Source organism: Muscardinus avellanarius (assembly GCF_963383645.1).
Source record: "Muscardinus avellanarius genome assembly, chromosome: 10".
NCBI lineage: Eukaryota > Metazoa > Chordata > Mammalia > Rodentia > Gliridae > Muscardinus > Muscardinus avellanarius.
This window is the reverse complement of record NC_137796.1, coordinates 27,785,664-27,795,742: the sequence shown is the minus strand read 5'-3', so window position 1 is coordinate 27,795,742 and position 10,079 is coordinate 27,785,664.

Below are 10,079 nucleotides of genomic sequence, written 5' to 3'. Positions count from 1 at the left end.
GACTGGAAGTTCACCTGCAGAGCTGCGCTGCCTTTGACTCCCTCCTCTGTGGGAGAGGAGGCAGAAACAACTCAAGGTCACTAAGGTGTGACATACATAGGGCAGTGTATTGGTCAGGGTTCACTAGAATAATAGAACTCACAGAACACGCATGTGGTAAAAGGAGATTTATCAAATCAGCCCACAGTTCAATGCAGTGTAGTCCCAAGTGCCTGACGGCATGAGGAGAGCTAGAGGAAACAGCAGGTGTTCGAGTGGTCCAAGAGCTGGAGTCTCAGAAGCAGAGCGACCACTAATTCAGTCCCAGTCCAAGGTGGAAAGGCCAGCAAAATTTCCAGAGAAACGATAGTGAAGGTCCAGTTCAAGGAGCGAAGGCCAATGTCTCAGATGAGAGCAGAGGCGCTTTCTTCAGGAGGAACCACAATTCCTCCAAGCAGCTTTCTGCTTCTTTATCCAGGTCTGGCACCTATCAGAACCCTGCTGCCTACCCCTTCAATCTGCCATTACATAAACCCATCATCTCATCCGCACACCCAGAGTCCATCATCTTAGGTGTTTCATGATCCAGTCAAGTTGACGATCCAGATTAACCATCACAGGCAGTCACCCCAAATGTCTTACATATCAGACAGGGATCCAGAGGGGTGGAAAACTCCACACCGCCTTCCCATCCCCAGGAGTGGAATGCTCCAGACGGGGTAAGCTCCATAAGCCTGGCCCCGGGCTGCCTTCCCATCCTGGGAATGGCCCATTACTAGACGCATTCTCCTGGAGTGCAGGAATGAGGGCTGAGGCGGGGCTGGGCCCCTTTGACTAGTCTATGGGGGAGGGGACTATACACAGAAATGGGGTGGACTGTAGAGGAGTCCTCAGAAGCCTGGGCATCCCTGCTCAGCTGAGCTCTAATTTGAAGAGGGAGGGAAATTATGGGGTTTGGGACCAGTAAGAGAGAGGGGAAGGCAGGAGTATCTGTGCTGACAGCCTCTCTAGGAACCAAGTCTGCTTGGAGGAGAGAAGAGAGAAAGCCCTTTAAGCTAGAACCCCACCTCTGCTTAGCTATGTGATGCAACCTTATCCCTCTGCTGGGGCCTCTGGCTTCCCATGTGAATGACAAGGGCTGGATCAGATGCTTTCAGGATTCTTTGGGCCAAACTGCAGAACATCCCTAACTGGAAGAAGGGCCTCAGACCCTACAAACAGGTGAGGGACCGCTCCCTAGGGCCCCGGATCTGAGGCTCTAGGGCCCCGGATCTGAGCCTCAGAGCCCTTGGGGAGAGGAGGAGGTAGTGGGCTCCTGGCCCATCCCTGTGGACCTCAGTGTGACCTGGCGGGGACTGGGGCTGGGGAGATGCTCTGCGTTGATCCAAGTCTCTGCCTAGCCTCTTCTGCGCTGTGAGTCATTTTACCTCCCCGAGCTTCTCATGTGAGGCAGTAACGGCACCTGCCTCGCCGGGCGGCTGATCTCCAAGGATTCAGGGAGACACGTTCCTGCCCTTCCCACCCCACTTCTCTGCGACATTCACATCAGCCCCGGGGAAGCAGGCAAGTGCCAGCTTCACATTTCATCAATAAAACTGAGGCTGCGAGCCAGGCGTGGTGGTGGGGTGTGCCTGTGGTCCCAGCTACTCAGGAAACTGAGGGTGTCTTGAGCCCGGGGGATCAAGACCAGCCTGGGTTACACAGTGAGACGCTGTCTCAAAGCCAACACAGAAACACAAACAGCGACAAAATAACCCACAGCTCCAAGTGGTCAACTTTAGTTGTTTCTTTCCCAATGCACCCAGCTTCTGTCCCTCCCTTGGTGGCAGGTGACAGAGACGGCCTCCCTCCATTTTTTCACCTGCACCTGGGCTCCAAAGCTGCAGCAGCGTGAGCAGACACAGGCACGAACGCTTGCACACATGAGCATGCACACACAAGCTCACTCATGCGCAGAGACCCATACTCTACACACATCCACGTTCACACACTCATATGCCTCTACCTGACATGCTCACACTCGTGAGCACGCACACACACACACACACACACACACACGCGTGTGTGTGTGTGTACCGCCTTTTCTGCAGGCGCCAAGGTGAGGAGCCGGGGGAGAGCATGGTCTTCCAGCTGCCAGGCTCTTTCTGGCAGGGCGAGGGGGCAGAGGCGGCACGGGCCGGGTAGGAGTGGGGGGGTGAAGCCTGGTGTCTGTTCCAGGGGAGAATCAGTTTTTCCCTGGCTCCTGCCCTCCATCCGCCCCTCTCCTCCAGCGCCTTTTCCTGATTTTCCTGAAGGAGGAGGCCCCAGCAGCCACCTGGACTCCACACACAGCGACTTCACCAGCCCAGCAGAGTCCGCACCCTCCGCTTCACGGAGGGACACGGAGGCAGGAAGCCTGAGAACCCTTCCTTCATCTTGGGTCCCATTGACCTAGAAGCTGCATGCAGCCCATGGCCTCCGAGGGTCATGGTGGCCAATCCCCTCCCTTGGGAAGGTTGGGGCTCCTCTGTGAACGCCCCTTCCCTGGGTGCTCGCCTAGGTTAATCAGGAAGTCTCTGCTCCTGTCCACCTGGAAGCCCCTGGCTCCCGGCTGCTCCTGCTCTGCCTGCGCTGCTGCCTGCCCCTCCGTGCCCTCTCCAGTCCTTGCTTCCTCCCTCCCACTCACTCTGGCTTTCTAGATCTCGCTCATTTCCCCTTCTACTGCTTCTCCTTTCCCTGAACCCCCTCCCCCCAATCTCCAGCCCTCCAGCCCCTCCGGCTGTGCTGTTGGCTCTTCTCCAAGTAGCCACCCAACTCCTCTGACTGCCCTTCCAGCCATTCCCTGTGCTCCCACACTTGCCCTGCCCTGGCCCCCTGCTCCTCCCCAGACTCCTGCTCCTCCCTAGCACCCTGCTCCTCCCCAACACCCCACTTCTCCCTAGCTCCTGCTCCTCCTCCGCACCTGCTCCTTCCCACTCTCCTGCTCCTCCCATTCACCCCGCTCCTCCACAGCACCCCATCCTCCCCATCCTACAGCTCCTCCCTAGCCTCCTGCAACTCCTCTGCCCCCAGTTCCTCCCCAGCATCCTGCTCCTCCCCAGCATCCTGCTCCTCCTCATCCTTTGCTCCTCTTCTGCCTCCTGCTCCTCCTCCGCCTCCCATTTCTCCTAGCACCTTGTTTCTCCCCAGCATCCTGGTCCTTCCCAGCCCCTTCTACTCCCCATCACTCTGGTCCTCCCCAATTCCCTGGTCCTCCCCAGCCCCTGCTCCGCCTAGCACCCTGCTCCTCACCAGCATCCTGATCCTTCCCAGCCCCTACTATTTCCCATCACTCTGGTCCTCCCCATCATCCTGATCCTCCTCAGCGCCTTCTGCTCCTCATCACTGTGGTCCTCCCCAGCCCCTGATCCTCCCCAGAATCCTCATCCTCCCCAGGCCCTGCTCCTCCCTGTACTCCCAGCCCCACTGCCCACACCCCCATGGCTCATCAAAAGCCAGGGTTGTCCTGAGTTGTCCCTGTCCCTGGCCAAGTCAGGCACCTCCTCACCTCCCAGGTCCCTGCCTGCTCCTCTCTCCCAACTGCTGGCCCATCTCCCAGCTCCCAATTCCCCTACAATCCCATCCTTCAAGTGAACTTTGGATCTTCAGGGAGAACCACTACTTCTGGAAGTAGACCCTCTCTAGTAGAAGAGTAGCTGGCTCTTCTCCACCTTGCCGAACACTTTCACAGACTCAGGCTTCAGGCTCAAGCCTCCCTGGGACTTTGCACAAGCTGCCCCCTGTCCCCCACCCCAGAATCCATGTGGGCCCTGCCCTGGCACACACTTTCCCAGGCAACTCCCAGGAGCATCCCCTCACCCCTCCTCTGGCCGGACCCTTGTGGCCTCCCCATTTCCTGCCAGCCTCCTTCTAGAGGCTGGTCTCTGTCCAGTGCAAAAGGGACTTGGCACAGTTAGGGGTAAGAAATCCAGGTAAAGTCTAGCCAGCACATAGGTAATCTCAGTACTTGGGAGGCTGAGACAGGAGGGTTGCAGGCTCAAGGCCAGACTCAGCAATTTAGAAAAGCCCTTGGCAATTTAGTGAGACCCTTTCAAAATAAAAAATCAGGAGCCAGGTGTGGTGGCTCACACCTGGAATCTCAGCACTTGGCAGGCTGAGACAGGAAGACTTCAGGTTCGAGGACAGCCTCACCAAGTAGTAAGAATCATCAACACCAAACCCTATTTTAAAATTAAAAAAAAAAATAGGGCTGGGGGTAAAGCTCAGAGATAGAATGCCCTTGGGTTAACTCCCCATTACGCAAAAACAACAACAACAACAAAAGACTAGCCAGCAGGAATCCTAACACAGCCAAGGAGAGGCCAGCCCACGCAGGACCCCAGGACAGCAAAAATCGAGGTAGCTCTGGAACTGTGAGCCTGACCCCTTCCCTCCACAGTGGGGGAACCATGGCTCCACCCAGGGTCCTAGATAGGCACCCTACCCGCCATGGTGCAGGGCTCTTTGTCATGGGCTCCCTATACTGGGCACTGCTGGCTGGTCAGCCTGCCACCCCCAGCAGCCACCCCACAGCCCAGCAGACTGCAAATCACGGCCATTGTCTGGCCTGGCCAGTCTCGCCCATATTTGAAAGGGAAGGATAGATTCGCTCTGCCCCGTCCTGCCCCCGCCGGCCAAGAGCTGGTGCAGCAGGAGAGAAAAAGGGTCTTTATGCCCACAGGCAGAAGGTCACCATGTCCCCTCCCGTCCCCCTACTCTGCCCTCTGGTGAAAGGGCCTTTTGTGACACTAGAGGGGCGGGCCAGGGCAGACAGAGCCCTCCCCACTTAGATGGTGATCACCAGCTCAGGGGCCCTGCCCCCAGTGGGGAGCACAGGCCACAGTGGGGGAAGCCTTGGGCCCAAGGACCTGAGGAAGAGGCCATCTGACAGCCGGACATGAAAAAGGGCAGCACTGGGGGTGGGGCCAGACTCCTGCGTCCAGCATCCACTCGGGCCATCTTCCCCCACAGCGGCCGCACAGTCACTTCCCAGTGAGAGCATCACAGATGGGCAAAGCCGCCCCTGCTCCGCCCCTGCCCCCTCCAGCGCTCTTCCCAGAGACGTCTGGGTCCCTCAGCTTGGGGTCTCTGGGGACCACGCCCCAGCCCACCATGCTGCTGGCTGCATCCCCTGGCCCTATCATCTCCGACCTGCCCGTAACTGACCACGTCTCTATCTTTTTTGCTGGTCTCCCTGGCTAGAATGTAAATTCCCTTGTCTGGCTTTCATTTATTTCATGTCCCAGAGCCGGCCGCCCTGTAAGTGTGCCGTGAGTATTGGTTTAAATGAACATATAGCTCATGTTAACTTAGCCTTTCTCCTATCCTGAGAAGGAGGCGCAGTGGTTCCACTTAGAGATGGAGGCTCTGGGGACAGAGGATGTTTCCAAGTGAAGAAAATGTAGAATGGGGATCCACACTTGGATCTCTGGCCCCCCCAAAACATGCCTTTCACCAGGGTGCTCCCTAGCTCCCTGGTGTCAGCCACCCCATAACCCATACCCCGTACCCACATCCTGGGGCGCGGTCCTGGTATACCCTGCAGAGGCAGCGCTGAAGTTTAGTTCTGAAGTTTAGTTCTGCATGGATCCCAGGCCCTCAGCCCTCCCTCCCTCTGAGAAGGGGGCACTGCTTCATTGCCCCCATTCCTCAGCCCTGTAGGTCTTACATGGCTGAGCTGTGCCCTGGCAGGCAAGGCTCCTGGTCCTCCCAACCTTAGTGCCACCCTCAACGCGGGGCGGAGCGCCCACCCTGCAGGTGCACCTGTGAGGGACCCCTGCAGGAAAGGGCTCTGGGACTTGAACTGCACAGCCACAGGTGTAAACACAATCCACAGCCCCTGCAGAGGCGCGCTTCTGGAACGAAGGGTAGAAGGACTCCAGAGAAGGGATGGAGGAGGAAGAGCTGAGCGAGGGGCTGCCAGAGCGCTGAGTCAGCCTTCCCTGGAAAGCCAGGCAGGGCGAGGCCCGTGGGCCCAGCCTTCCTCCATGAATGGGGCAGGGGGGGTATCTTCAAACAAGAACAGGAAGGACCTGGGGTGGCGCTGGCCACGCCCTGCTGGACCACTGACCCTGGAAAGGGTTTCTGTACAAAAGCCAAACTTGGTATTCCCTTTGGGCTACCTCCTCCACCCTCAACTACCTGCCACACCCCCTCCATCCTGCCAGCCCAGTGCCCAAGGCCCCAAGAGCCCAGGACAGGGCTTCACTGGGCATCCTCCTCTTGGACCAAGACTCTCAGCCTTTCCTGGGTGTTCCCTCAGCTCCTAGTGCAGACAACAGGCACAGTTTCCTCCAGGAGCTGCTGCTCTTCCTTGCCCACTGCCTGCCCCTGATGGCAGGTTCAGTCCCTCTCTGGACTCTTGCCCAACATGGAATCAACTCTGTGGGGCCATGGCTCAGCCCTAGATGCCCACGTCACTGCTGGCTCCCAGCAGGGCTCCCAGCTTGCACAGCGAGGGGCCTGTGCATCGGGGAGTGAACCCCTACAGGAGCACCCTCCTGCTCCGCCCGCCCCAGGCAGCTGGAGAGGCAGAGAGGGAAGCCACGCTCTGCCTGTGCCCCCAGCTGTCCTCCCCGTTGGAAGGGCCGACTTCGCCTGCTGCACTGTGGATCCAGTTCTCTCTCTCCTCCTGAACCCCTCTCGATTTCCCTGCTCAGATTCCTGAGAGGAATCCAGTGGCCATGGCCTGGGCACTGCCCGCCCAGGATTTCACCTTCATCATCTTCAGTCAGAGGTGCAGGGGAGTCCACACTCCAGGAGCGGAGCCGACCTTCATTCATTCACACATTTACTTATTCACCATATCTGCCTAAACCCTTCCCTGTGTGAGGCACTGTCTCAGGTGCTGGGGTCCTGGCAGAGAAAAAAAACAGACCTGGACCTGCCCTCTTGGGTGCTCAGTCCCGGGCACTCCTCTCTTCCTTCCCTTGCCATTTCTCCCTCCCTCTGCTTGTGCCCTCCATGAAGGCTGAGAGTCTTGGCCTCAGAGGAGGATGCTCGCCACACCACCAGACAACCACGGTCACCATGGCAATGCTCGTGATGGGCTGGTCCTGCCCTAAGCAAGTCTTCTCGATGGATGCTCAGGAGGTCCGTGTTGCTATCGCCCACTCCCAGTTCTATAAAGTGGGGAGGCTGGGTGAGGTCAGCGTTACATCCGTCCTGGGGCTGTGGCTGTAAGTGGTAGAACCAGGATCCAAGTCCCAGCTGGCACGCCCTAAAGTCAAGGCTCCACCATGGGCCCCTTGGCTGATCCAGGCGCAGAGGTCACATCCCCTTGGCTCACTGCCCTGTGGTGACCCACCAGCAGGAAGGGCAGACACCAACGGAGGTGTGAGGTCTCCACCAAGCTGCCTCTGACGGGAAGAAGGCGCTGGGAGGGCCTGCCTGGAAGAGGGGACTGTCATCTAGTGGCCCTGCGTCCCTCATAGTAAGAGGCAGCACCCCTTCCCCTAGCAGCCCCAGTTTCGGTGACAGGGACCTCCTTTTCTTTTCCACTGTTGACGGGCACATGGGCCAGGCAGGGGAGGCTGTGTCCAGCCAATCCAGACCACACTAGGGTCCCTGGCTCCATCCTTTGTGCCCCTGGCTCTGGCCCGCCTCCTCCCTGGCCATCTCTCTCCTCTACAGCCCCAGCTCGACGAGGACCAGCTGTTCGGCCGCCCTCCCCTTGGGCTGGCTCTGTCCGGCTTGCCCACCCCATTGCCAGCCCTCGACACAGCCCTCCCCGTCTGCTGGTCAGAAGCCAGCGATCCACTCAAAATAACCATTTCCCTTCCTTCTGACACAACTGTCTTCCCCCGGAGGGGCGAGGGGAGAACAGCTGCAAGGGATTAGGGTGGGGAGCGGAACAGGAGAACCCCCACCCACAGCCCGCGCCCTTGGAGCTGGACGGAGCAGGTGGCAGCGGGCACGGGGCAAGGAGCCTGCTCAGTCCCTGCATCCAGGGCTGCCTTGTCCCCTCAAACGACAGGGCCTGGGACCTGAACGATGGCCTCCCGCACCCCCAGCACCCCAGTCTGGCCCATGTGGCTGGAACCGGCCCGCCTCCAGGCCCGGGGCTGCAGCCTGGAAACCAGATGTAAAGGGACAGGCTGCTGTGCCCACAGGAAGCAGGAAGGACTCTGCACCCCTGGGCCTTCACTCTTGCTCTCCCTATCCCTGGGCCCTCCAAGACCTCCGCAAAGCCAAAGCCAGCTTCACCCCACATCACACTTTCTCCTGACCACATCTCTACCCATATTCTCTGGGGAAACAGACTTGAAGTAGGGGTGACACTGCTGTCCCTCTCCAGGGGAGGCCCCATCTCTGCTTCTGCCCTCCAAAGGGCCTTTCAGTGTACTTTGTATTTTTCTGTTTTTACATTTGAAAAAAGAAAGTTTGGGGGGGGGGAGTGGTGCAAGTTTGGGAGGCTGAGACAAGAGGATCGCTGTTAGTGGCTGGCCTTAGCTACTACTTAGTGAGGCTCTTTGCAACTCAGTGAGACTCTGTTTCAAAATAAAGAATAAAAAAATAGGGCTGGGAAGCCGGGCATGGCGGCGCATGCTTGTAATCTCAGCATTCTGGAGGCTGCGACCGGAGGATCGCGGTTCGTGAACAGCCTCAGCTACTTAGTGAGGCCCTCTGCAACTCAGTGAGACCCAGTTTTAAAATAAAGAATAAAAAATAGGGTAAGGGTGTAGCTCGTAGGTCGAATGCCCCTGGGTTCCATCCCCAGACCCGCCAAAAAAAAAAAAAAAAAATAGGGCTACGAATGCCCCGAGGTTCCATCCCCAGTACAGCAGGAAAAAAGAAAAAAAAAAAAAAAAAGAAAGAAAAGAAAAGAGCCGGGTGTGGTGGAGCATGCTAGTAATCCCAACATTTGGGAGGCGGAGACTGGAGGGTCGTGGACAGCCTCAGTGAGACCCTGTTTCAAAATAAAGAATAAAAAATAGGGCAGGGGGTGTAGCTCGGAGGTTGAATGCCCCTGGGTTCCATCCCCAGTACTGCAGAGAGAGAGAGAGAGAGAGAGAGAGAAGAGAGAGAGAGAGAGAGAGAGAGAGAGAGAGAGAGAGAGAGAGAGAGAGAAGAAGAAGAAGAAGAAGAAGAAGGAGGAGGAGGAGGAGGAGGAGGAGGAGGAGGAGGAGGAGGAGGAGGAGGAGGAAGGTGGAGAAGAAGAAAGAGAAGACAGGAGGCTGAACAAGGCGCCCAGTCCACCACCTGACACCTGTGCAGAGCTGTCCCAGGCAGCCATCACCAGGGAGTTAGACCCTCTAGCCCCATGGGCCCCTGGTGCAGGGGAGGGCGCTAAGGCTGTTCTGATGCGGTGAAGCTAGGTGTGATGGTTTGAATATAAAATAAAATGTCCTGCGGAAACCTTCCTTGGCAATGCAGAAATGTTGAGGGGGCGATGGTTGATGGGCTCTGATCTTATCAGTGGCTGGGTGTGGTGGAGCATGCTTATAAGCCCAGTACTTGAGAGGCTGAGACAGAAGGATCACAAGTTTGAAGACAGCCTTAGCAAGTGGTGAGACGCTCATCAACTTAGTGAGACTGTTTCAAAAAAAAAAGGAGAAAGGGCTTGGGTGTAGGTTGGAGGTAGAATGCCCCTGACTTCAGTCCCCAGTACCACAAATATGAATAAATAAATAAATAATTTCATCAGTGGATAAATCCATTGAATGTTAAATAGTCTGTTTTTGTATTCTACCTCTGTTCTACACCCCCAGCCTATTTTATTTTTTTGTTTTGAAACAAGGTTTTGCTAGGTTAAAGAGAATCTCACTACTTGCTAAGGCTCTTCTCGATTCTGAGGTCTTCCTGTCTCAGCCTCTCAAGGACTGAGATCACAGGCATGTGCCACCATGTGTCCAACTATGTTACACAAACATATAATTTAGCAGTACTGGAGATTGAAGCGAGGGGTATTCGACCTCTGAGCTATACCCTCAGCCCTATTTTTTATTTTGAACTTATTGTTTATTTTGAAACATGGTCTCATTGCAAACAGCCTCACTAAGTAGCTGAGGTTGGCCATGAACCTGTGATCTTCCTGTCTCAGCCTCCCAAGGACTGGGATTACAAGTGTGTACCACCACACC